Raw genomic sequence first — 27,380 nt, 5'->3', positions numbered from 1 at the left:
GCAAAGGCAGGTGATGCAGTTAACCCCTCGATGTTAAGTTACTCGAGGGTGTCCCTGCAAAGGCAGGTGATGCAGTTAACCCCTCGATGTTAAGTTACTCGAGGGTGTCCCTGCAAAGGCAGGTGATGCAGTTAACCCCTCGATGTTGTTAAGTTGCTCGAGGGTGTCCCTGCAAAGGCAGGTGATGCAGTTAACCCACTGATGTTGTTAGTGTACTCATGGGGATCCCTGCAAAGGCAGGTGATGCAGTTAACCCCTCGATATTGTTAAGTTGCTCGAGGGTGTCCCTGCAAAGGCAGGTGATGCAGTTAACCCCTCGATGTTGTTAAGTTGCTCGAGGGTGTCCCTGCAAAGGCAGGTGATGCAGTTAACCCCTCGATGTTAAGTTACTCGAGGGTGTCCCTGCAAAGGCAGGTGATGCAGTTAACCCGCTGATGTTGTTGATGTACTCAGGGGTGTCCCTGCTAAGGCAGGTGATGTAGTGTCTTTAGGACAGCGCATGTGGATTCTGCTCAGTGCTTACAGTGTTATGCATGACCGGAAGATTAACATGCAGGAGAAATGCTCTCAGTTAAAACAAAAGATAACAGAAGTAGGAGGGCAGAAAGTGGTGTTAGAATGTAACACCTGGTTGTAAAAAGACAAGTGAGAACATTATCAAAATGTAGCTGGAAAAAAAACTGCAGTAAAAGTTCCTGGAATACTGGAAAAGAAAATGGAAAAGCAGTCAATATGCTGAATTATATGGGTTTTTTTTTTTGGCTTTGAAACATGAACAAGTTTCAGAATGTTATCTGTACACTGATTCATGGTCAGTGGCTAATGGATTAGCTACTTGGTTCATGGGATAAAAAAGCATAATTGGATGATTCATGGTAAAGAAATTTGGGGTAGGGAAGTGTGGCAATATTTGGAGGAAATGGTGCAAGAGACACCTACCACTGTCTTTCATGTTGATGCTCATATGCCAATTGACTCACTTGAACGTTTGTTTAACTCTGAAGCAGATAAAGCAGCTGCTATTCGACAAAATACTACTGAGAGTGATGCTGGAGAAAAAGAAGCATGGCTGCAAGGTACAGCCGTTTGGGCTCATCAGAAAAGCGGACATCTTGGAGAAAAAGCCACTTACAGGTGGACCCAGGAGAGAGGTGTGCCTCTGACACTTGACATAATAAAACAAACTATACAACATTGCCCAATATGTCAACATTCACAAAAACGAGAGGTACCACACACCGTAATGGGACACATAGGCAGAGGCCAGTTACCTGCTCAGATATGGCAAATGGATTTCATCGGCCCTTTGTCAGAGAGTAGGGGGTGTAAGTATGTCTGTACTGCGGTAGATACATATTCAGGACTGATGGTGGGCTTTCCGTGTAAAGCAGCCACCTAATGGAGTACTTTGAGAATGCTAAAACTGATCACACAATACTATGGTACTCCTTTGCAAGTACAGACAGACAATGGGTCTCACTCTACAAGACAATAAGTGAAAGATTATGCTTTACAACATAATATAGAATGGGTATGTCATATGCCCTATTACCCACAAGTGGTTGGTCTTATTGAAAGAATGAATGTATTAAAATCCACACTGAGGAAAATTACACAATCAGATTCATATGGACAATGGAGAGATAATCTCAGTGAGACTCTGCAGATTATTAACTACAGGCCTATCACAGACTCTGACTCCTCTCATGAGGATGCTTACACCCAATCTCACCATACATGAGGCACACATGATAAGGTCCGTCATATGGTGGAAAACTGATCAAGAAGCACGAATACCGGAACGAGCAACTCCACATTCAGCAGGTTTGGATTTGAGTGCATTGGAAACTGTTGTGATCCCACAGGGGAAAGTAAAACCAATAGCTACAGGATTGGGGTGTCAGATTCCAAAGGACCACTATGGACAGATAGCCACTAGGTCTAGTTTGGCATTAAAGGGGGCCATGGTGGTGGGAGGAGTCATAGATGCAGATTATCAAGGAGAAATCAAAGTATTAATGATAAATTTGGGGAATGAGCCTCTAATTTTGGAGAAAGGACAGCGTATTGCGCAAATGCTTTTGATTCCAATAAGTTTGTCAGATGTGCAAGAGGGAATAGCCCCTTCAGAATTAACGATCAGAGGCTCCAAAGGTTTTGGCTCTTCTAACATCACTAATGTGGGAGCCAAAATCTGGGTTCAAAATACCCAAGGACCGCCTTCAGAGGCTGAAGTGATAGCAATAGGCAAAGACCATACCCTGTTAATTATGAGGCCAGGAGTGGAAAAATGGGAATATATCCCACAAGAAAAATGTAATTTGAGAGAATAATGTTGATTATTGATTTTATAGATTCCAAATCTTCAAATATGGTTAAGTGGAATCCTTGGGCTCGCGTGTTTGGACAGCATCGGTGCCTGGACTCCTGGAATCTGTCTGACTACAAAATTCAGGAAGGAGTACGTTCCGAGGCCAGGAGATTGGAAGGAATACAACCGAACCACCCCGAATGAAATTGAAACATATAATTGAACAATCAGAAGAAGGAAAATATATGATTACTCAATTAAATAGAACTATACAAATGCATGTGATAAGCACCACTATTATAGCAGATAAGATTGTAAAAATGGGATCGATTATTGCTGATGCTACCTCATCATTGGTATGATATTTTTCTAGGGTATTCGCCCTCGGCTACCAAATTATTGAATTGGCTGATTCATCCCGTGTTGGTGATGGCTATTGTAGTGATTCTATTATCCATATGGAATTGCTATATAGCTTACAAAATGTGTTGCAAGAAACCACAAGTGCTCATGGTGTCCTATAAAAATGGCGTTTAAAAGACTGCAATCAAGGACCGATTGTGATACAAATGGGATATGCATGAGTGAGAGACTGGTATAGATAGGCATCCAGTCAATAAGATAGTAATTGCAGTACATTGAAACATCCATTTGGATACTATGGATTGTGACCGGAATCTGAACTTTTCCTACCATGAGGAGAGCACACACTCAGGAATGTGAAAAGCAACCACCTGCTCATGCATTGTTGTGGGAGTTGGAAGGGAGGAATGTGAGAACCAAACCAACTGAGATAAAGGAGGAATGTGAAAAAAACAAGTTACTGCGCGTGATCAAGGTGAAACCTGATTCACTGCGCATGTCAGTGCGTGATCATTCCAATTAATATTATAAAAAGTACTGACCTCAGCGGGTGGGGACTTTCCAGACGATTCAAGTGGACGCACTTAGTCTGTGATGCTGACCGAGGAAAACCCCTTCCCGCTGATCGAGGTCCCCCGATGCGAAGGGTGATGCTACAATAACTCGGTAATTATTATTGATGCTGAAATCTTTCATGTCATAACTGCCATTTTTTTAAAATCTTGAGACTATTCATGTGCTATGTAAAACAAAATGATTGCTTGCTAAAATAAAAGATTGTCAATAATCTTTGCCTGGTTGGGATGCCAGTGAGCGCTACGTAAGTTAAGGTAAATAACCTAATTTGGGAGAAAATTTAGTAAGACAGAGGGTTTTGGCGGATTGCAGACAGCAGCTTTTCTATTCTGTCCTATTTAGTTAGCTTGGGCCCCATCATTTGCTCAGCCTATCTTTCTATCTGTGTGAGTGTTTTTTCATCTTGCTTCACCGTCATTATATGTTGGGGGCTGCCTATTGCTTTGGGGTCTGCTCTGGGGCAGTTTAGATTTCCCTTTCTGTATTTAGGCTATGTAGTTCTCCAGCTGTGATAGAGGGGTCTAGGGCACCGTAGGAACCCCCCACGGCTACTGCTAGTTGTTGTTGTTAGGTTCAGGGGTCTGCAATCCGATAGCTGCCAATTTCTCTGGTTTTCTGGACTTAGCTAGTATTTCTGTTTTTATCTCCTACGGTGACTCATTCATAATAGAATCACCCGCCATACCGCAGATCCTAGGGTACTCAATAGCAGGAAAGAATTGTAAAAAAAAAAAAAAGTGTATATTTTTTCCTCTTTATCTCTGAGGCCGTAGGGGGGAATTTTTTTTTTTTTCTCTCAATGGAGATAAAGCAATTGTTTGATCATGTGGAGCAGCTCGCTGCGGAAGTGTGGGGAATTTCCACCTACCTTGCTCATTCACATGCTGCTGAACCAAAGATCCCTACTCTTGATGTGTTTTTTGGGGATTGGTCTAAATTTTTGAATTTCAAAAATAATTGTAAATTATTTTTTGCCTTGAAGCCTAACTCGTCAGGGAGCTCTGTGCAGCAGGTTAAATTTGTCATCTCTTTGCTGCGTGGCGATCCCCAGGATTGGGCGTTTTCTTTGAAACCAGATGATCCTATTCTGACTAATGTGAACGCATTTTTTCAAGCCTTGGGGTTGTTGTATGACGAACCTAATGCTATTGATCAGGCTGAAAAGACCCTGTTGGCATTGAGCCAGGGTCGAGATTCTGCAGAATTGTACTGTCAAAAATTCCAAAAGTGGGCGGTCCTTACTGCCTGGAATGATAATGCCTTGGCAGCTCTCTTTCGGAAGGGTTTGTCAGAAGCCGTAAAAGATACTATGGTGGGATTTCCTGTTCCCTCTGGTCTTGACGATTCTATGTCATTAGCCATTCAGGTTGATCGGCGTTTACGTGAACGCAGGACTGCACGAGAGGTGTTGCCACCTGTTGAACAAGTGTCTGAACCTATGCAATGTGATAGTTTTGTCCAGGGAGCAACGTCAGGAGTTCAGAAGGCGTAATAAGCTGTGTTTTTTTTGTGGAGATGCCTCGCATATTATTTCTGTCTGTCCTAAACGAGAGAAACGTTTTGCACACACGTTTTCTGTGGGTGGTGTTCAACCTAAGTTTCTTCTTGCAATTACTCTGATCTGCTCCCTGTCCACATTTTCCGCCAAGGCTTTTGTGGATTCGGGAACAGCCCTGAATCTAATGGACTTGGATTTTGCTAAACGTTGTGGATTTCCGATGACACCTCTGCGGACGCCTATCCCTTTGAGGGGGATTGATGCTACTGCTTTGGCGAAAAATAAACCTCAGTTTTGGACCCAGGTGGTAATGCGGGGCTCCCCAGACAATCAAGAAAATTGCAGATTTTTGGTGTTGCATAATTTGCATGATACCATTGTTCTGGGGTTTCCCTGGTTGCAAATTCATAATCCAGTTTTGGATTGGAAATCTGTGTCTGTGGTGAGTTGGGGTTGTCGGTGTGCCCTTAGTGAGGCTCCGGTTTTTCCAACTCTCCTCAGTCGCATGATGTTCCTGACTATTTGGCGGACTTTTATGATGTATTTAGTGAGAATGAGTCTGCGTCTTTGCCTCCTCATAGGAGTTATGACTGTGCAATTGAACTGAGCCCGGGGTGTAAATTTCCTAAGGGTCGGCAATTCAATTTATCTGTACCCGAGCACGAGGCTATGCGATCCTATATTAAGGAGGCGTTGGAGAAGGGTCATATTAGACCATCCTCTTCACCCTTAGGTGCCGGGTTTTTTTTCGTGGCCAAAAAGGATGGTTCATTAAGGCCTTGTATTGATTATCGTGCCCTCAACAAAATTACTATTAAATATCAGTATCTGTTACCCCTGATTTCGGATCTATTCTCCAGAGTTAAAGGTGCTTGCTGGTTTACCAAGCTTGACCTCAGGGGGGCGTATAATCTTATCCGCATTAAGCATGGGGATGAATGGAAGATGGCGTTTAATACTCCGGAGGGACATTGAGTACCTGGTGATGCCTTTTGGGCTCACTAATGCCCCTTCTGTCTTCCAGTGCTTCATGAATGACATTTTATCGAGACTTTGTGGATAAATTTTTGATTATCTATCTGGATGATATTTTGATCTTCTCCAAGGGATTCTCATGTGGAACATGTCCGGACTGTGTTCCGGATCTTGAGGGAGAATTCCCTGTACAGTGGGGCAAAAAAGTATTTAGTCAGTCAGCAATAGTGCAAGTTCCACCACTTAAAAAGATGAGAGGCGTCTGTAATTTACATCATAGGTAGACCTCAACTATGGGAGACAAACTGAGAAAAAAAAATCCAGAAAATCACATTGTCTGTTTTTTTTTTCATTTTATTTGCATATTATGGTGGAAAATAAGTATTTGGTCAGAAACAAAATTTCATCTCAATACTTTGTGATATATCCTTTGTTGGCAATGACAGAGGTCAAACGTTTTCTGTAAGTCTTCACAAGGTTGCCACACACTGTTGTTGGTATTTTGGCCCATTCCTCCATGCAGATCTCCTCTAGAGCAGTGATGTTTTTGGCTTTTCGCTTGGCAACACGGACTTTCAACTCCCTCCAAAGGTTTTCTATAGGGTTGAGATCTGGAGACTGGCTAGGCCACTCCAGGACCTTGAAATGCTTCTTACGAAGCCACTCCTTCGTTGCCCTGGCGGTGTGCTTTGGATCATTGTCATGTTGAAAGACCCAGCCACGTTTCATCTTCAATGCCCTTGCTGATGGAAGGAGGTTTGCACTCCAAAATCTCACGATACATGGCCCCATTCATTCTTTCATGTACCCGGATCAGTCGTCCTGGCCCCTTTGCAGAGAAACAGCCCCAAAGCATGATGTTTCCACCACCATGCTTTACAGTAGGTATGGTGTTTGATGGATGCAACTCGGTATTCTTTTTCCTCCAAACACGACAAGTTGTGTTTCTACCAAACAGTTCCAGTTTGGTTTCATCAGACCATAGGACATTCTCCCAAAACTCCTCTGGATCATCCAAATGCTCTCTAGCAAACTTCAGATGGACATGTACAGGCTTAAGCAGTGGGACACGTCTGGCACTGCAGGATCTGAGTCCATGGTGGCGTAGTGTGTTACTTATGGTAGGCCTTGTTACATTGGTCCCAGCTCTCTGCAGTTCATTCACTAGGTCCCCCCGCGTGGTTCTGGGATTTTTGCTCACCGTTCTTGTGATCATTCTGACCCCACGGGGTGGGATTTTGCGTGGAGCACCAGATCGAGGGAGATTATCAGTGGTCTTGTATGTCTTCCATTTTCTAATTATTGCTCCCACAGTTGATTTCTTCACTCCAAGCTGGTTGGCTATTGCAGATTCAGTCTTCCCAGCCTGGTGCAGGGCTACAATTTTGTTTCTGGTGTCCTTTGACAGCTCTTTGGTCTTCACCATAGTGGAGTTTGGAGTCAGACTGTTTGAGGGTGTGCACAGGTGTCTTTTTATACTGATAACAAGCTTAAACAGGTGCCATTACTACAGGTAATGAGTGGAGGAAAGAGGAGACTCTTAAAGAAGAAGTTACAGGTCTGTGAGAGCCAGAAATCTTGATTGCTTGTTTCTGACCAAATACTTATTTTCCACCATAATATGCAAATAAAATGAAAAAAAAACAGACAATGTGATTTTCTGGATTTTTTTTTCTCAGTTTGTCTCCCATAGTTGAGGTCTACCTATGATGTAAATTACAGACGCCTCTCATCTTTTTAAGTGGTGGAACTTGCACTATTGCTGACTGACTAAATACTTTTTTGCCCCACTGTATGTCAAAGGATCGAAATGCCTTTTTGGGGTACAGAGGATTTCATTTTTGGGATTTATTTTGTCTCCGTCAACTATTGAAATGGACCCGGCCAAGGTACAGTACAGGCCATTTATGATTGGGTTCAGCCCACTTCTTTGAAGGCCCTCCAGAAATTTTTGGGTTTTGCTAATTTTTATTGGACAGTTATAGCAAAATTTTCTAGTATTGCCAAGCCATTGACTGATCTGACTAAAAAGGGTGCTGATGTGTTGAATTGGTCTCCGGAGGCTGTTTCTTCCTTTCAGGAGCTGAAGCGAAGATTCACTTCTGTCCCGGTTTTGCTGCTACCTGATGTCTCACTCCCGTTCCAGGTAGAGGTGGACGCTTCTGAGATTGGTGCAGGAGCTGTTTTGTCCCAAAAGGATCCTGTAACATCTAAAATGAATCCCTGTGCTTTCTTTTCCCGAAAGTTCTCTCCATCTGAACGTAACTATGATGTGGGGAATTGGGAACTGTTAGCCATGAAATGGGCATTTGAGGAGTGGAGACATTGGTTGGAGGGAGCTAAACACCAAGTCGTGGTCCACACTGACCACAAGAATTTGATTTACCTGGAGTCGGCCAAACGCTTGAACCCTAGACAGGCTAGGTGGGCCTTGTTTTTTACACGTTTTGATTTTGTGGTCTCTTTTCTTCCTGGAACTAAGAATGTCAAGGCAGACGCCCTCTCTAGGAGCTTCTTTGCTGATACTCCTGTGGTGACCAAGCCTGCTACTATCTTAGGCGAAGGGGTAGTTCTTTCTGCCATCTCGCCAGATTTGAGACGTGCTCTGGAAGAGTTCCAGGAGGACAAACCTGAGCGTTGTCCCAGTGGAAAGTTGTATGTTCCTGACCAGTGGAAGAAGGGAGTTATGTCTGAAGTTCATTGCTCTGCATTAGCTGGTCATCCAGGTATTTTTGGTACTAGAGATCTGGTGAGTCGGTCTTTTTGGTGGCCCGCCTTGTCTCGTGATGTCAGGAATTTTGTGCAGTCCTGTGGGACTTGCTCCCGGTCTAAACCTTGTTCTCGCTCTAGTGGGTAGTTGATGCCTTTGCCGGTCCCCAGGAGGCCATGGACCCATATTTCAATGGATTTCATCTCTGATATGCCTGTCTCTCAGAGAATGACTGTTATTTGGGTGATTTGTGATAGGTTCTCTAAGATGGTTCATCTTGTACCACTCCCTAAGTTGCCATCTTCCTCTGAGTTGGTGCCCCTGTTTTTGCAACAGGTGGTTCACTTGCACGGGATTCCTGAGAACATTGTATCTGACAGAGGAGTGCAATTTGTGTCTAGATTTTGGAGGACTTTCTGTTCCAAGCTGGGAATTCAGTTGTCCTTCTCCTCTGCTTTTCACCCTCAGACCAATGGGCAGACGGAGAGAACAAACCAGACCTTGGAGTCGTATTTGAGATGTTTTATTTCCGCCGATCAGGATGATTGGGTTTCATTTTTGCCCTTGGCCGAATTTGCTTTAAATAATAGAGCTAGTTCTGCCACTTTGATGTCACCTTTTTTTTGTAACTTTGGGTTTCATCCTCGATTTTCTTCAGGGCAGGTGGAGCCTTCTGCCTGCCCAGGTGTTGACACTGTGGTGGAGAGAATGCACCAGATCTGGGACCAAGTGGTGGATAAGTTATCTCTCTCCCAGGAAAAGGCCCAGCGGTTTTCCAACCGACATAGGACCATTGGTCCCCAGTTTAAGGTTGGTGATATGGTTTGGTTATCATCAAAAAATATAGCTATGAAGGTGGCTTCTCCTAAGTTTAAGCCTAGATTTATTGGACCTTACAAGATTTTGGAGATTATTAATCCGGTCTCTTTTCGTTTGGCTCTTCCTGTCACATTTAAAATTCATAATGTGTTTCATAAGTCCTTGTTGAAGAGGTTTGTTGAACCAGTTGTTCCTGGGGTGGCACCTCCGGACCCTGTATTAGTTGAAGGTAACATGGAATATGAGGTAGAGAAGATACTGGATTCCCATCTGGCTAGACGGAGACTCCAGTATTTGGTTAAGTGGAAGGGTTATGGTCAGGAGGATAATTCCTGGGTCTCTGCCTCTGATATTCATGCCAAAAGATTGGTGCGTGCCTTTCATCGGGTTCACCCTGATCGCCCTGGTGGCGTGGATGAGGGTTCGGTGACCCCTCCTCAAGGGGGAGTTACTGTTGTGAGTTCATTTTCCCCCTTCACCATTGAGGTCTGATGAACTCCCTCTTCTGGTGAAGGAAGGTAGTGAGGCTGATTACAAAGCACCTGAGCAGAATGATGATGACTGGGTGACTGGGATTACCGACTGGATATAAGGCAGCCGACGCCCTTCTGCCTTGCGGGTGATTTCTCTGAGGGATTCTTGGAGACCAGTCTGATTCCTGCTCCTCAAAAGCTAAGTTTTCTGCTCTACTTTTTGCATTTGTGTTTTGGTTTTGTTTAGCCTTGTTTTTCTGGATTTTTGCCTTTCCTTGCTGGGTGAGCTGAATTCCTTTTTGCTCTGTCTTCAGATAATACTTGAGTACTGATATAGTCTTTTTGAAGCCTAGCGTCTTCAGGGCTTTTTTTCCCTATCAGTCTGTTGGCTCTTGTTTTTGAGAGGGTTTTGGCAGATTGCAGACAGCAGCTTTTCTATCCTGTCCTATCTAGTTAGCTTGGGCCCCATCATTTGCTCAGCCTATCTTTCTATCTGTGTGAGTGTTTTTTCATCTTGCTTCACCGTCATTATATGTTGGGGTCTGCTCTGGGGCAGTTTAGATTTCCCTTTCTGTCTTTAAGCTATGTAGTTCTCCGGCTGTGATCGAGGGGTCTAGGGCACCGTAGGAACCCCCCACGGCTACTGCTAGTTGTTGTTGTTGTTGTTGTTGTTGTTAGGTTCAGGGGTCTGCAATCTGATAGCTGCCAACTTCTCTGGTTTTCTGAACTTAGCTAGTATTTCTGTTTTTGTCTCCTACGGTGACTCATTCATAACACTGGGCCATACTAAGGAAATCCTGAAAACATGAACCGTTGGTGGTTCTTGAGGACTGGAGATAAGGAACACTGACCTAGCACATCAGACCGAGAGAGAAATTGGGTCCCTCGAGCCCCCGGTACCTCCGGTGTCCCTGGACCCTCCGGCATCCCCTGGTCCTGTCCCTTGGCCGTCAGTGTCTTCTGGGAAGAAAATGGTGGGTGCATGCTTAGTGCGCCCGCCGAGATCCGCCGGCTGGCACCCGGCAACAAAAGGAGATTTTTCCTATTGGTTCATTTTGATCACAGTGCTAGACCCTATCACAGTGATCAAAATAAAAAAAATTGTAAATCAAACCCCCTTTATCACCCTCTTAGTTATGTAAAATGAAACTAAAAAAATTTATTTTTTTCCATTAAGCTCAGGGTTGGGCTAGGGTTCGTGTTGGGGTTATGGTAGGGTTGGGCTACGATTCGGGTTGGGGTTAGGGTTGTGTTGGGGTTAGGGTGGTGTTGGGGAAAGAGTGGAGATGAGGTTAGGGGTGTGTTGGGGTTAGGGTTAAGACTGTGTTAGGGTTGGAGTTAGAATTGGGGGTTTCCACTGTTTGGGTACATCAGGGAGTCTCCAAATGCGACATGGTGCCCGCCATTGATTCCAGCCAATTTTGAGTTCAAAAAGTCAAACCGTACTCCCTCCCTTCTGAGCCCTGCTATGCGCCCAAACAGCACAACACACAAGAAACATTGACCATAAGTCCTGAATGTAAAAATATATATACTTTTATTATTTTATAAATGAAAGTACTTGAGGTATTTTAAAAATAGCGAAGCATCAGTGTTTTATAATATAAAAATATACATAAGAGGGCAGTACTATCCATTTCATAAGGGCATATTATTGCAGTAAATGGTGCTAACAAATATATGTATCTCGAAAATATACAGGGAAGAAAATTTAAAAATCAAAATAAAATATATATTCATAAGTGCATACAAATTAGTGAAAATTGTATGTCAATTCCCTATAGGTGTACATCATAATTATACAAGTAAGAAAACGTATAAAAAGTGCAAAATATATAGGTATTAAAGTGCAATATTAGTGCAAAAAAAAAATAGTGAACACCATATTTGTCACTGCATAGATATACGACATGGATAATGGGAATAATACCCAATAGCACCAATAGGTGTCAGTATATGCATAGTTTGTCATGGACCAGGAAAATTTCTGAAAACAGCCTTATGCTTACCATACTCTTTGATGTCTAAGGTATAACTTACAAACTACACTGAACCTGGTCTGGACAGCCGCCCTCCCCAAACATGTGCCCAAACAGTGGCTTTCCCCTCACATATGGGGTATTGGTGTACTCTGGAGAATTTGCACAAATTTTTGTGGTCCATTTTCTCTTGATTCTCTTGTGAAAATTAAAAAGTTTGGGCCTTAAATAAATTTTCTTTAGTAACCCCCACGACAGCACACCTGAAGGATGTTCTATTTTCCTAATAGGGACAGGAAATGACACAGAGGTTAAATACCCCTCCCACATCCTCCCTCTTCAGTGTTCTTTCCTGTCCCTACTAGGGATGAAGAGGTCATCCTCAAGTGTACTGTGCCGGCAGCGGTCACCAGGGGAAAAGCATTGTTTGCCGGGCAGCAGGGGAGCAGAATTACCTTACCTTCCCGAGCATTGCTCCCGTCTCCAGTGGAATCGGGACTGACCCCCCCCCCTCCATTCCGCACCTTCAGGCAAGGTCTGTTTCTTCAGCTGGAGGCATCTGAGCTCTCCAGCCCCTCTCCTCCGGCATGGTGCAGCCGCGACAGGTCTCAGGGCATGCACGAGCGACAACTTCCGGGTCTGAAGCCGGCAGCAGGATGTAACCTCACATGCCAGCCGGCTTCAGCATAGAAGGAAATCTTTTTGCGTTCCACGCTGGTACGAATGGCAGTATACAGCACGGATGGTGTCGGCGGGCCTCCCCAACCCCCCACACCTGGACAACGGAAGGAGGAGGTCACCTAATTAGAGAACAGCTGCTGGGTCCGGTCACCCATAAAGGAGCCCCGGACAAGGAAGACATCTAAGGTAGGACCACTGTGGTGAAAACAGATGGAGATGTCAGGTTCCTCTCGCTCTGCATCTGCAGATCCCAGCACCATCCTGGTCCCAGTAAGTACTTGGCACCGGGTGTCCATTCCCTTTGTGCAGGTTTAGAATCTTATTATTCCTTCTCCCCTTTTTTCAGGGGGACAAGGAACCTGCACAAGGGAACAAGTGTAAGACTACACGGAGATGTGCAGTCTGTACGAAAAAAGTGCCCTCTTCACATGAAAAAAATTATGCATGGAGGGGCCTAATCCAACAGGAGATTAAAACCTCCTTGGCCGCCTTTTCCCAACCCACACCCTCTCCCAGTGCCCCTCCAGAAGCTATAAAGAGGAAACTTAATCTAGAGGAAGAAGGGGATGATGACTTGCAGGATGAAGCATCAATTTCAGACGAGCCTCTGGAAGAAAGTGAATTATTCCTAGACACAGAGGTCTCCCAACAGGAGACATATTCCTTCTCAGAGGATGTAGAGGAACTCTAAACGGTAGTAAGGAGGACCATGGAGATTGAGGAGGAGAAGACAGCCCAAATGGTACAGGAAGAAATGTTCGGGGGACTTCGTTATAAGAAGAAACAAGTATTCCCCATTCATAAAAATATCTGGGATCTAGTCCTAGAAAAGTGGGAATCCCCTGAAAAGAGGCTGACCAATCCAGTAGAAATGAAGGACAGGTTCCCTGTGGACGACGAATCGGCATCATTCTGGTCGGAAATGCCAAAAGTCGACGCCCAGATTGCTAGGGTAGCTAAGAAGACTATGCTACCATTTGAAGATGCCTCACAGTTAAAGGATCCTCTGGAACGCAAGATGGATGGACTACTGAGAAAATCATAGGAAACCTCAGCATCCTTATTGAATATCAATGCCGTATCTACCTGTGAGGCCCGATAAATGTACCATTGGCTGGGGCAGCTGGAGGAACACCTGTCCACAGGTACTCAAAGAGAAGACATCAAAGCCTCTCTACCTCTCCTCCAAAGGGCAACCAGTTATCTAGCAGACGCGTCTGTGGAATCCGTGAGGGTAGCAGCGAGATCTTCAGGATTGTCAAATGCTGTAAGACGAGCACTCTGGCTGAGGTCTTGGAGCAGGGACATGACTTCAAAAATGAAGCTGTGTTCCATCCCCTTTAAAGAGAAATACATGGTTGGTCCTGCCCTCGACGAGCTATTGGAAAAGGCTTCAGATAAAAAGAAGACCTTACCAGAACCTAGGAATCCTAGGAAAAGACCCTTCCGCCCACAAGAGCATACTCCTCAGTATAAAGGGAAGGGCAAGTCTGGGTGCTGCACCTCTCCGAAGGGTGGAAAAGACAAGAATCTTTTTCTTCCCCACTCTCAAAGACAGAAGAAGCAATGATGCCATCACGGTGGGAGGCCGCATTTCAAACTTCCTTCCGCAGTGACACTAGATCTGTTCAGATCAATGGACGCTAAGAGCAGTCAGGGAAGGAATAAAAATAGAATTTGTCTCGTATCCTCAAAAGACGATAAAGACAACGTGGCTCTCCTCTCCAGAGTTACAGTCCTCCCTCATAGCGGAAGTCGAAGACCTTTTAGCTACAGGAGTAGTCTCCATGGTCCCGGAAAAAGAAAGGGTGCGGTAAATGTACAAGCCGACTTTCTGAGCAGGATAAGGATCCATCCTGGGGAATGGAGTCTAGACCCCAAGGTCTTTCAGATACTGACCAGAAGGTGGGGCCATCCAGAGGTGGACCTATTTGCAAATGCTAAGAACACAAGTGGATCAATATTATTCACTAAACCCATTTGATCCCTGCTTAGGGGTAGATGCGTTAGCCCACCCATGGACATTCAGACTGGCTTATGCCTTCCCCCACTACCAATCCTTCCAAGAGTTTTACAAAAAATAAGGAGGTTAAGGGTCAAGGTATTCTTGGTGGCTCTATTCTTGCCCAAAAGAAGCTGGTTCGAAACCCTTGCCAACCTAAAGGTAGATGGACCAATACAACTACCAAAAATATAGAAAACATTTATCGCATGGAGTGCACTATTTATCGCTTGGAGTGCACAGCAACCAAACTTAGCCAGGATCCTGGATTTTCTGCAAGAAGGACTAGAGAAAGGTCTCAGACCTAGCACCCTCAAGGTTCAGGTGGCGGCCTTAAGCTCATACTTTGATTAATCATTAGCCGACCACCGATGGATTAGAAGGTTTATGATGGCAGCATCTCGCATATGTCCAAAGGCTATGAACTTAGTTTCATCCTGGAACTTCAATGTGGTCTTGAAGGGACTCACACTACCACCCTTTGAACCCTTTTCATCAAGAGATGTATACAGACTTTCCTGGAAAACAACCTTCCTGGTAGCAATAACTACAGCCAGGAGAGTGGGCGAAATACAGGTGCTCTCTATCAGTGAACCCTACATGAAGATTTTGCAGGACCGACTCATTCTGCGATTGGATCCGTAATTACTTCCCAAGGTCATCTCAGAGTCCCACAGGTCTCAAGAGATTATTCTTCCCTCTTTCTTCAAGAACCGAGAAATAAAAAAGAACAATACAACACCTTGGATGTTCGAAGAACAGTGCTCCATTATCTCCAGGTGGCGGAGAAAATTAGGAAGGACCAAAACCTGTTTGTTCACCTTCAAGGTCCAAATAAGGGGAAGAAGACTTCCAGATCCACAATCACCACCTGGATCAAGGGAGCAATCTTGGAGGCATATTGGGCACAGGGGCTTCCACTGCCAAAGAAATAGAAATTTACAGCTCACTTTACGAGAGCAGCATCTGTCTCCTGGGCTGAGAAAGCCAGTGCTTCCTGTAAGAGAATGGTTAGCTATAATATACTGAGCTACCATGATGAACCAGGCAGCCAACTTGTGAAAGTTAGGAAACAGATTCAACTATTACAATAGAACTAATAAGATGTACTTTGGAAAAGTGGATGGAGGATGTAAAATGAGATCATGTTTGCTAGCTAACCTAGCAGACGTGCATAAAGGAAAATTGGATCGGCCTCGGGGCAATAGGGGAATAGGGTCAACAAATATATAGTCAATATGTGTATACGTGATAGAGTTGGTAGAAAACAAACTCATTAAAATGTCAAATGTATGAATTTTATGGGTTTAGTCTAGAAGCAGTGATAAGATTAATGACAGTAGCTATGGATAGCAATGACTTTTATGGGTTTTAATGTTTGGGGAAACGTTAATTAATGTCATATTATGTCATTATATTCTTTGTTCTAAAACACATGTATCTCTCTGCAATATAATGTAACCATATAAAGTGCAGCTTTCTTTGTTCGCATTATGTATAAAAAGCCCCTGTTACTGTTGCTCGGGGCCACTCCACCGCCATTATGCCACTGTGCCACACCATGGGCAGGGCTTGGGCCTTTCCATCGCCAGACTTCTCAGTGACTCTTCGCCCATCTGGACCCCTGTTTTGTGCCTGCATCCCTCATCTCAACTGACTCTCTGTACCTGTTCTGCCATGTATCTCTCAATAAACTTCAACCTGAGCTTGATAACAGGATTGTCTACATCTTTTTCCCGGCTCTTCCAGCTCCCAGCAAGGACTTTTTCCTTCACTTCCATCGAGCAGATATGCAGAGCCACTACCTGGTCCTTGGTCCATACATTTTCTAAACATTACAGGCTAGACCTGATGTCAAAGGAGAACTTGGCCTTCGGGAGAAAAGTTCTAATCCCTCTGTAAATTATGCTTTTGGGTACTGCTCCAGGTGTGCTGTTGTGGGGGGTTACTAGAGAAAATAGAATTAGACTTACCGGTAATTCGGTTTCTAGTAACACACCATGACAGCAGGACTAATCCCTTCCTTTGCTTAATTTACGTTCTTAGAGAGAATAAATATAATTTGAATCATTCCTTCTCCTGTGGTCCTTTATAATAACACTGAAGAGGGGGGATGTGGAGGGGTATTTAACTTCTCCTGTCCCTATTATGAAAAGGGAACATCCTCCAGGTGTGCTGTCATGGTGGGCTAATAGAAACCGAATTACCGGTAAGTCTAATTCTATTTTTTGTGAAAAATGTCCAAATTGTCTCTTCAGAGAGGAAGAGGACTAGAACTCTAGTGCCACCTATTGGAAGTATCAATCCTAACAGTCAATGTTGACTCTTTAACGAGCCTTGTTACATGACTTAGGATAAAAGCCAAACCAGAATTTTAATTTGCAGACACTGTGATCGGGGTACTGCCCCTCTTTAATGCAAAGTGTGAGCTCTGGTTTGGCTGTGTGAGAGGCGTCTGACCGATATCCAAGAAGTATCGTTTCTCCTTGTGGAGATTGACATGCTAAGTATGCCGAGATGTGGAGACTTAAATCCGCAATGCTCCTCTGGGAAATATGCAAATGTCTGAAAAATGTAAAGTGTTCATTTTCTCCTTCCACATTGCTTTAGTTTTCGTGAAGCACCTGAAGGGTTAATAAACTTCTTGAATGTGGTTTTAAGCACCTCGAGGGGTGAAGTTTTTAAACTGGTGTTACTTTTGGGTATTTTCTGTCATATTAATCCCCCCAAACTCACTTCAAATGTGAGGTGGTCCCTAAAAAAAAAATGGTTTTGCAAATTTTGTTGGAAAACTGAGAAAAATCGCTGGTCAGCTTTTAACCCTTATTGTTAGGGCTGGCGGAACGCACCAAATTATAAAATAATAGTAGGTGCGTTCGCCGCCCGGGGTCCACCGTGCACAGGTGGTACGCTGCTGCTAAGTAATGGCGGACGCCCTATATGGCGGTCTAACACATGCGGGTTAAACGTCACCCGGTGTGTGCTGGGCGGACTCTGTTACCTCACAGAGCCGCACTATCACCTAATACACAAATGCCAAGCCTGTTCATACTCACAGCGCTCGGGAAGATGAACGCTTGGTATATGGTCACAGAACCCTGGCCCCAGGACATAGGACCAGCCTCCCTCTAGACCTACTGAGCGTGTAGCGTCGCAGCTGCGAATGCCGTTAACTGAAGGTGACTGCCGCGGAGCGACAATGCTAGGCGTGGTACGATGGTGCCCAATGGCAGGCGACACCATCGGATGCTAGTGCTGGGAAGTGATGAGCACTTGTGGCCTATGGCTAGACACTGACTGGCGCTGACTCTGAAACTAGTTCCCTAACCACATACGTAATATCCAAGGGAGGAGAATCTTAATGAGTCATTCACCAGGTACATGCATCCGTCATCATCCACACATATAGCAACAAGAGTCTATACTAGCGTATGGCCGAGCGGCCATGCGGACCTTTTATAGCCGTGCGCTTCCGGGACCTTCCTGATGCTCCAGATGGACCAATAGGAACAGGAGAAGGACCTTAGCATGTGACTCCCGATCCCCAATGGTAGCATGCTCAGTGGGCTGAAGGAAAGACTTAGCCTCTGGAGTCTTTTGCTGCTGGCCAGGTTGCATTGCCATAACTGAACCGGAGGTTGCAGTAGCAACTGAACCCACAATGCTGGTGTGGGCTGAACGCCGGGATCGTGAAGTCTGCTGAGCAGACTCCACTGCGGCCGGAGAGAAATGGGAGACCGAAGTGGCAAGGCTCGGGATTCCCACTGTGCAGCACCCGGAACCAAAATTGTGCTGATGTAAAGTAGACATGTGAGAAATTTATTGACTATTTTGTGCGATATGACTCTCAGATTTAAGGGCACAAAAATTAACAGTTTGAAAATTGGCAAATTTTCAAAATTTTTGCCAAATTTCTATATTTTTCATAAATAAATGCAAGTAATATCAAAGAAATTTTACTACTAACATGACGTACAATATGTCAAGAAAAAAACAATCTCAGAATCAGTGGGATACGTTGAAGCGTTCCAGAGTTATATTGTTATAAAGTGACAGTGGTCAGAATTGTAAAATTGGCTCTGTCATTAAGGGGTTAAATAGTTGTGATGAGCCAGTAAGGAGAGGTGTCACAATACTAATAGTTGATACATTGCTGTGGATTGGGCATGTACTGCTGAAAGTCAGAACGTTTAATTTCAATTATTTTATGGGAGAAATACTTAATTTTCAGGAACAATTTTAAGGGTGCCAACACTTTAGGCCATGGGTGTAGTTTGTTATGCAATTTCTCCTGAGCTCACCAATACCCCATGTATTGTTGGAAACTACTTTTCAGGCACAGTGCAGAGCTCAGAAGGGAAGGAGTGCCATATTGAAGTGAAGATTTTGCTCTTATGGTTTGCAGGTGTCATGTCACATTGGCAGAGCCCCTGAGGTGCCAGAACAGCAAAACCACACCCCTCTGTGAATCTAGTGATCCAGTGAAGATATTGACACCACAGGTGTGTCACAGAATTTTAAACCATTAAGTGGTCAAGAAATAGTAATTACATTTTTATTACTAAAATATTGTTTTAGCCCAGATATTTCATTTCATCAGGGAAAAGGCCCCATTATTTGTTGCACAATTTCTTCTGAATATGGAAATACCCGTTGTATGACCGTACAGTACTGTTTGGGTTCACTGCAAGGCTCTGAAGGGAAGATATGCTATTCGTTATAGCGGCGCAGATTTTTCCAGAATGGTTTGTGGACTCCATATACAGAAGCCCTGATGATTCTAAACTATGGAAACCCCATTAAGTGACCCCTTATTCGAAATTACACCTCTCGTGGAAATATTATACTTTTGTTTTGACAATTTTGATTCTATGGGCTTTTTCCAGAAACAAACATGCAATGGAAGATGCACAGTGAAAACTGCAAATATGCCATTGTAGTACTCCATACATTGTGGTGTCAAATACATAGTGCTCAGCTTCTGCTTCTGGAACCACGCACCCGTAAATTAAGTGGGCTCTCCTCACTGTTAATGGCAAGCATGCGGATGATAACTGGGGTTTAGGCACATTATTGGGCTCAGAAGAGAGGGGAGCATTTGGATTTGGGAGCGCAGATTTTGCTGGATTTCTTTTGGTGGGAGCCGTGCCACCTTTTCTGTGTCTTTGTTCTACCAGTAACTTATGCACCTCCACCAGCTCCATCATTGGCCTCTCCACCACCTCCATCATTACCCTTTCCACCAGTTCCATCATTGCCCTCTCCACCACCACCATCTCCCACCTCACCACATATATTGTTTAAAAAAAAAAAGCACCACTCACCTCTCTGCATGTTCTCCCGCAGCCGCAGAATAACTCGCCGGCAGCTTTCTGTCTGACACAGATGCGCGCAGAATGCTGATGTCATTCAGTCGTGCAGCTGTGTCAGACAGCGCAGGAAGGAAGCAGAACATGGGTCTCGGCAGCTCTGCTGTGCTGTCATTTTCTCTTGTAGGTACAGGAGTGCAGAGATCGCTCCCTGCCTGCCACACATGAGGGCAATCTGACCATGGTCCCCTAAGAACCTTGGGGCTGGAGTAACAGGTCAGATTGCCCTCATTATTAGCCACCCTGCAGGGGCCCACCTCTGGGTGGTATGTCTGACCCTGAAGCATTGTATGCAAAGCATTGCTATGCTTTATAAACTGTCAGTGTAAGAAGATGACTCAAGACAGAGTCAGCGGTTTCCGGTGCCCTTTAAGGCCGGAACTATTGGGACCGTCACCACTGTTGCCGGGGAAGGTTTCTTCTGGGAGGGAGAGACCTTCACACTGGACACCAGGTGGCGGGGGAAGTATAAGGAGGACTGAGTGCGGGAATGGGTCATACTTGGTGGGAAAATGGCAAGAGAAGGTTTACTCCCTCTCCGCTGCTTCGGCTGACAACTCCACGACACTCATCTCTCAGCGTGCTGACTATAAGATTGACTTATCATCTGACCCCGTATGTTTGGACAGCCCCGACATGCCTGTGGTAACAGGCTGCCTAGAGACTACTCCAAAGAGCCGCTTGCTGCCGCGGTCCTTGAGCATGTTCGCAGCTGGTGTTCGGCGCCATTCCTGAGGGAACTACATAAAGGACTGTTTCCACATTCCTGCGCACTCAAGCCAAGCAGGACCATATCCATCAGCACTGTGAGGAGACAGTGCCTTTTGTTTCTCCATAATAGAGCCAGAGACTTTGTTTACGATTTGCAACACCATCAGGAGATTTTTCAGCCTTCTCCCTGCAAGAACTGCAAGCGATAAGTTACTTTGTTTCTTATTCTTGAACATTGTGTTGTGTGCAATTCCCATCGTTGCCGTATTAGTCTTGCCTCCCTGCGTGGAGTATTACTGGTTAATTGCCTGTTCAGTAAATCCTGTTAACCTCTTCTCTGCCTCCGGCTCATCATTGCATCCAACGAATCTCCCTCCCTTGCATTTTGGCGTAGTCGGCAGAATGCAGTCTAATAGCACAGAGGTGGTAGAACAGGCAGCTGGGCCCAGAACCAGTATCTCTCTGGGGGCCATGTTGAGTAACTTGCCAAAATTTACGGAGTCTAATACTATGTTGTGGAGTTGGACGGCACAAATGAGCATTATGACGAGAATGCACCCTATGACCCCCGCACTCGAGGCTGAAGTGGCCATTAGGGCATTGGATGGTGAGGCTCGAGACTCCGTGATGTTGCGTACCCCCCCAAGACAGTGATACGTTTGCTAAAGTGCTCCAGATTCTAGAGGCGACCCATGGGGACTCCACTGACGTAAGATAATTTAGGTCTCACCTGTTTAGCCATATGCAAAGAGAGGAGGAGACGTTTACACAATATATGAATGCCCTACAAGAATTACACACCGCTATTGTTAGAAAAGACGAGTTGGGAATAGGGCCGACAGACGTCGTGCTGCGTGACTTGCTGGTTACTGGCCTGCGGGACGCCCTGACAAAGCAGACTCTGAGAGAGCGGGTGTCACTTTTTCAGACATAGGGAGAGAGGCCCGCTCACTTGAACAGGGGGTGACAGTCCCGGTAGGGAAGGTCCAGAGTGGTGAAGCAGCAGTGCAGTCAGTAGCTGAACCCCAATGGGTTGAAGACCCATTCTTATGTACAGCACCATGGAATTAATGGTGCTATATAAATAAATAATATGGGCCAGCCCACGGCCACGCCGCCATTAAACTAAAGGGCTCCGAGCCTGGGGGACGTGGCACGGAGCCAGAATGAAAAGGAAGGAATATTGAAAGTCCCACAAATCTGATGTCTACATGCCCGCTGGTCTGGGCTGAGTTCGATGGCCGGGCCGTATGTTGCCTGGTGGTTACCGGGTCTCAAGTGACCACGAGACCGGAAGTGTATTTCCATCTGCACTTTCCAGAGACTCTCAGGCCTGAGTGGGGCTCGGTAGTAAAGCTGACAGTGGTAAATCGCCTGCCCATCCCAGTCGCAGGGGTGGTATGGATGCAGGTCTCCTTGTGTTGGGAAGATCTTGGACGGAGGGGTATCTTGCTGACCCAAGGAGAGGATGGCCATGGTCATATCGTTACGGTGGGGATGAATATCCTGAAAGAATTTGGAAAACTGCTGAGTGATGAACCCTCACACCCTTTTGTAAAACAGTGGAGTCCACACACACCCCAGCGGTGGGTGTTTCAATAGTTAATCTGTACAGCTCGGGTGCGGGAAGTCTCTAGTCAAGGGGAAACGTTAGGAAAAGTGATTGTGCCTGCCTCCACTCAACTCACCTTAACATCAGGACCTCCCCGTCTGAGCACACGCCCCGCTGGAGGGGTTGAAAGTACAATTAGAACCTTTGGTAGTGGAACAACTGCCTGCAGGACTCTTGGTGGCCCGAACGCTGGTTGTGGTATGAGAAGGGATGGTGCTGGTGCGTTGCGTGAATCTGACAAACAAGGAGATTGTCGTCCCACGTAGGGGTGAAGTCGCGCGGGTAGTGGGCATGGCCGAAGTCATACAGTTGACAGTGAATCCGGAAGACTCGTGGCCGGTGAAAGTCACTACTTCTCCGACGGCTGAACCTCAATGCATCCAAGAGGTTCGGCGCATTTTGGAGCATATGTGCGCTAAACTGTCCGAACTCACACCCACCCAAATGCACCAAGTAGAAGCATTACTGGGGTGATATCAGTCCGTTTTCGGGAATCCTGAAGATGACTTCGGCTGCACCACGGCGATCACTCACGAAATACCAACGGGAGATACAGTGCCCATTCGAAAACGTTACCGGCAGATTCCCCCCAGTTATATCAGGAAGTGAGAGAATTGCTCGGTTAGCTGTTGCTGGCGGGTATCATTAGGGAGAGCCAGAGTCCATGGGCAGCTCCTGTTGTGCTGGTACGGAAGGACGGGTCACCGAGGTTATGCGTAGACTACCGTAACCTCAACGCCTGTACTGTACGGGATTCATACCCTCTGCCCCGGATTGAGGAGTCTCTGTCCGCATTGGGAAAGGCTAAGTTCTTCTCGACGTTGGATCTCGCCGGTGGCTACTGGCAAGTGCCCATGTCAGAAAAGGATCGGGCGAAAACGGCCTTTATACTCAACCATGGGTCTCTTTGAATTCAACAGGATGTTGTTCGGCCTGGCCAATGTCCCTGGTACGTTCCAACGACTATTGGAGAGGTGTCTATGTGATTTGAACTTTGAGGCCACGCTCATCTATCTGGATGATATCGTATATGATGCCTCGTTTGACGATCATCTATGGAGACTGGAGCAAGTGCTGAGTCGTTTACAGAAGTGTGGGCTGAAAGTAAAACCCCAAAAAAGTCACTTGTTCCTGACTCAGATTGAGTACCTTGGTTATTTTTTTTCCGCCGAGGGAGTGAAAGCCATCACAGGACAAAATTGCGGTGATCAGAGACTGGCCGACCCTGAACACTGACCAAAGCTCCGGTACTGGCTTACGTGGACATCTCTATACCGTTCATTCTCCACACTGACGGCAGCTTGCACAGACTTGGGGCTGTGTTAGATAAGAAATGACGAAAAGGGCGGGCACCACCACATAAATGCAATAACCAATATATAGGGTGCTACCTATGTGCCAAAAATTGGTATATGAAAGAAGAAAGAAAAAGACGGCACAACTAGGCGCAAACACCAGATCAAAAATAAAGTGAAAGAAGCTTTATTGTAACAAAAATTGCACACACTGATTAAAAACATCTAAAACACTAAAACCAATAATAGGCTGTGTGGTATATACAGTAATCATATGTTGACAAACAAAATAATCTGCATTAATGCAATAGAAAGTGACAACAATGTTATAATTTCAATCCAGTAACCATTCTCTCAATATTTATTAGTCACTACAGAAATAAATATATCATTTTATAATAAAAAAGATATAGATCTGTCAACATATGTTACAATGAAACACCCATAGTAGAAAATATCATCACCGGCAATTCTGTAATATGTAAGCACCTAATAGTGTGGCCCTGTATAATCCTATATATACTGCATAAATGCAGGAATGGCCATACTCACCAATGAATGTTATGCTGCACTGCCTGACATGTCAATTCTTTCTGTGGATTCCGCAGCGGTTTACCATCTTCTCCATTCAGTAATGTAGCTACCGGGTGGCAGAGGGGGCCGTCGCCCCGAGCCCCGCAGTCTGAGGGGGCCCACCCCGAGCTACACTACTGTAACTGTATCGGCGTGCGCAGTGCGCCGATACAATTACATTCAGCGGCAGAACAGGGAGAATCGATCTCCCCGCTCTGCCGCTATGGGCCCCTGAGCAGGCGGTGGGGGGCCCTGTGCCAGCAGTGGGCCCCACGCCTGTCATTGCAGGGTCAGCTGTATCGGCATCTAGCCCATACAGCTGACCGCAGTGCTGAGAGAGGGAGCAAGCGCTCCTTTTCCCATCATCCCCCTCTTCCTGACAGCGGGCGCGCTGACGTCACTGCCCGGTGCCCGCTGCCAGGAGATGAGCGGGAGAGCAGGGAGCAGCGCAGGAGCCGGGAGGAAGAGAGGTGAGTATTAGATTTCTTTATTTTTGTAACTGGGTGCATTATAATACAGAGGCTGCCTATAGGGGTACAGAGGCTGCCTATAGGGGTACAGAGGCTGCCTATGGGGTTACAGAGGCTGCCTATGTTGGTACAGAGGCTGTCTATGGGGTTACAGAGGCTGCTATGGGGGTACATTATAATACAGAGGCTGTCTATGGGGGTACAGAGGCTGACTATGGGGGTACATTATAATACAGAGGCTGCCTATGGGGGTACATTATAATACAGAGACTGAATATGGGGGTACAGAGGCTGCCTATGGGGGTACATTATAATACAGAGGCTGTCTATGGGTGTAGAGGCTGACTATGGGGGTGCATTATAATACAGAGGCTGCCTATGGGGGTGCATTATAATATAGAGGCTGATTATGGGGGTGCATTATAATATAGAGGCTGCCTATGGGGGTGCATCATACTATAGACTCTGCCTATGGGGGTGCATTATACTATATTGAGGACTATCTGGTGTATTATACTATATCAGGGGTCCCCAACCTGTAGCTCGGGAGCCACATGTTACTCGCGGTCCCATGAATTGTGGCTCACGACTGTCTGCCAGCTTGGTGCATTAGCTCCAGGTCTAGCAAACAGGTATGAAGAGCACATCACAAAATAGTGATTTACGTGAGTAGCCCTGCACAGAAGAGCAGATCTGGATGCACATATCCTGGTCTTAGGGGTTTAGAGATGTTTTAGGTATGGTACGCTGGAGGATGGTACTACCTGTTAGAGGAGGTGCTCAAAGCTGGCTGTGACAGTGTGTTGGGAGTCCTTGATGGGACAATACTGAATGGGGGTATTGTGGGAACCCCTGGATCTCAGTGTGATGCTTTGGAATGTTTTATGTGGAAAAGCATTGGTTATCACTATACCTGTAATGGGGGTTTTGAGTGACACTACTTTGAAGGAGATGGGAGCTGAATGTGGCTCGCGACCCTCTGTCTAAGCTGAATGTGGCTCTCAAGGTCAGAAAGGTTGGAGACCACTGTGCTATATGGATGCTATCTAGGGGGCCATCATACAGTGATTATAGTGACGGGGCCATCATACAGTGAGGGGGCATTATACTGTGTATAAGAGAGCATCATACTGTGTATAGGGGAGCTGTATAGGGGGGAGACTTGGGACATTACTAAATGTAAAGTAGGCACTTATTATAAGGGAACTTGGGTTACTGTGACTGACAAAGGGGCACACAGGGCACTATTACATTCTAGGGGACAAAATGTGGGCACTGTTTTCTAGGGCACTTGCACCCAGCATCACTATATTGTAGAGGGTTGCTTTAAAATTTAGAGGTCACACAGAACCACACAGCAGGTGCAGTAATAGGGGCACATACGGCTGCAGCGGCTCAGTATTGTGGTATCAGGTGCAGTAACAGGGACACATACGGCGTTAGCGGCTTAATAATGGGGTATCAGGTGCAGTAATAGGGACACACACGGCAGCAGTGGCTCAGTATTAGGGCATCAGGCGCAGTAATAGGGTCACATACGGCAGCAGCTCAGTATTGGGGTGTCAGGTGCAGTAATAGGGATACATACGGCAGCAATGGCTCAATATTGGGGTATCAGGTGCAGTAATAGGGACACATACGGCAGCAGTGGTTCAGTATTGGGGTATCAGGTGCAGTAATAGGGACACATACGGCAGCAGCGGCTCAGCATTGGGGTGTCAGGTGTAGTAATAGGGACACATACGGCAGCAGCGGCTCAGTAATGGGGTATCAGGTGCAGTAATAGGGACTCATACGGCAGCAGCGGCTCAGTATTGGGGCATCAGGCACAGTAATAGGGACACATATGGCAGCAGCTCAGTATTGGGGTATCAGGTGCAGTAATAGGGACACATACGGCGGTAGCGGCTTAATACTGGGGTATCAGGTGCAGTAATAGGGACACACACGGCAGCAGTGGCTCAGTATTGGGGCATCAGGTGCAGTAATAGGGTCACATACGGCAGCAGCTCAGTATTGGGGTATCAGGTGCAGTAATAGGGACACATACGGCAGCAGCGGCTCAGCATTGGGGTGTCAGGTGTAGTAATAGGGACACATACAGCAGCAGCAGCTCAGTATTGGGGTATCAGGTGTAGTAATAGGGACACATACAGCAGCAGCAGCTCAGTATTGGGGTATCAGGTGCAGTAATAGGGACACATACGGCAGCAGCAGCTCAGTATTGGGGCATCAGGCGCAGTAATAGGGATAAATACGGCAGCAGCTGCTCAGTATTGGGGTATCAGGTGCAGTAATAGGGACACATACGGCAGCAGCGGCTCAGTATTGGAGTATCAGGTGCAGTAATAGGGATACATACGGCAGCAATGGCTCAATATTGGGGTATCAGGTGCAGTAATAGGGACACATACGGCAGCAGTGGTTCAGTATTGGGGTATCAGGTGCAATAATAGGGACAGATACTGCAGCAGCGGCTCAGCATTGGGGTGTCAGGTGTAGTAATAGGGACACATACAGCAGCAGCGGCTCAGCATTGGGGTATCAGGTGCAGTAATAGGGACTCATACGGCAGCAGCGGCTCAGTATTGGGGCATCAGGCACAGTAATAGGGATACATACGGCAGCAGCTCAGTATTGGGGTATCAGGTGCAGTAATAGGGACACATACGGCAGCAGCAGCTCAGTATTGGGGCATCAGGCGCAGTAATAGGGATAAAGACAGCAGCAGCGGCTCAGTATTGGGGTTTCAGGTGCAGTAATAGGGACACATACGGCAGCAGCGGTTCAGTATTGGAGTATCAGGTGCAGTAATAGGGACACATACGGCAGCAGCGGTTCAGTATTGGGGTATCAGGTGCAGTAATAGGGAGACATACGGCAGCAGCGATTCAGTACTGGGGTATCAGGTGCAGTAATAGGGATAAAGACGGCAGCAGCGGCTCAGTATTGGGGTTTCAGGT

General features: G+C 45.9%; 1 protein-coding gene across 1 annotated transcript in view; it reads left to right on the top strand.

Annotated features, from left to right (window-relative positions):
• Positions 1-27,380, top strand: part of LOC141100608 (protein CLN8-like) — a 115,977-nt gene that overhangs the window by 30,654 nt on the left and 57,943 nt on the right. The window lies entirely within an intron of this gene.

Source organism: Dendrobates tinctorius, unplaced genomic scaffold (genome assembly GCF_039654945.1).
Source record: "Dendrobates tinctorius isolate UK_male_01 unplaced genomic scaffold, ASM3965494v1 ptg000107l, whole genome shotgun sequence".
NCBI lineage: Eukaryota > Metazoa > Chordata > Amphibia > Anura > Dendrobatidae > Dendrobates > Dendrobates tinctorius.
Note: the sequence above shows the minus strand (reverse complement) of the source record. Positions and strands in the feature narration are given on the sequence as shown.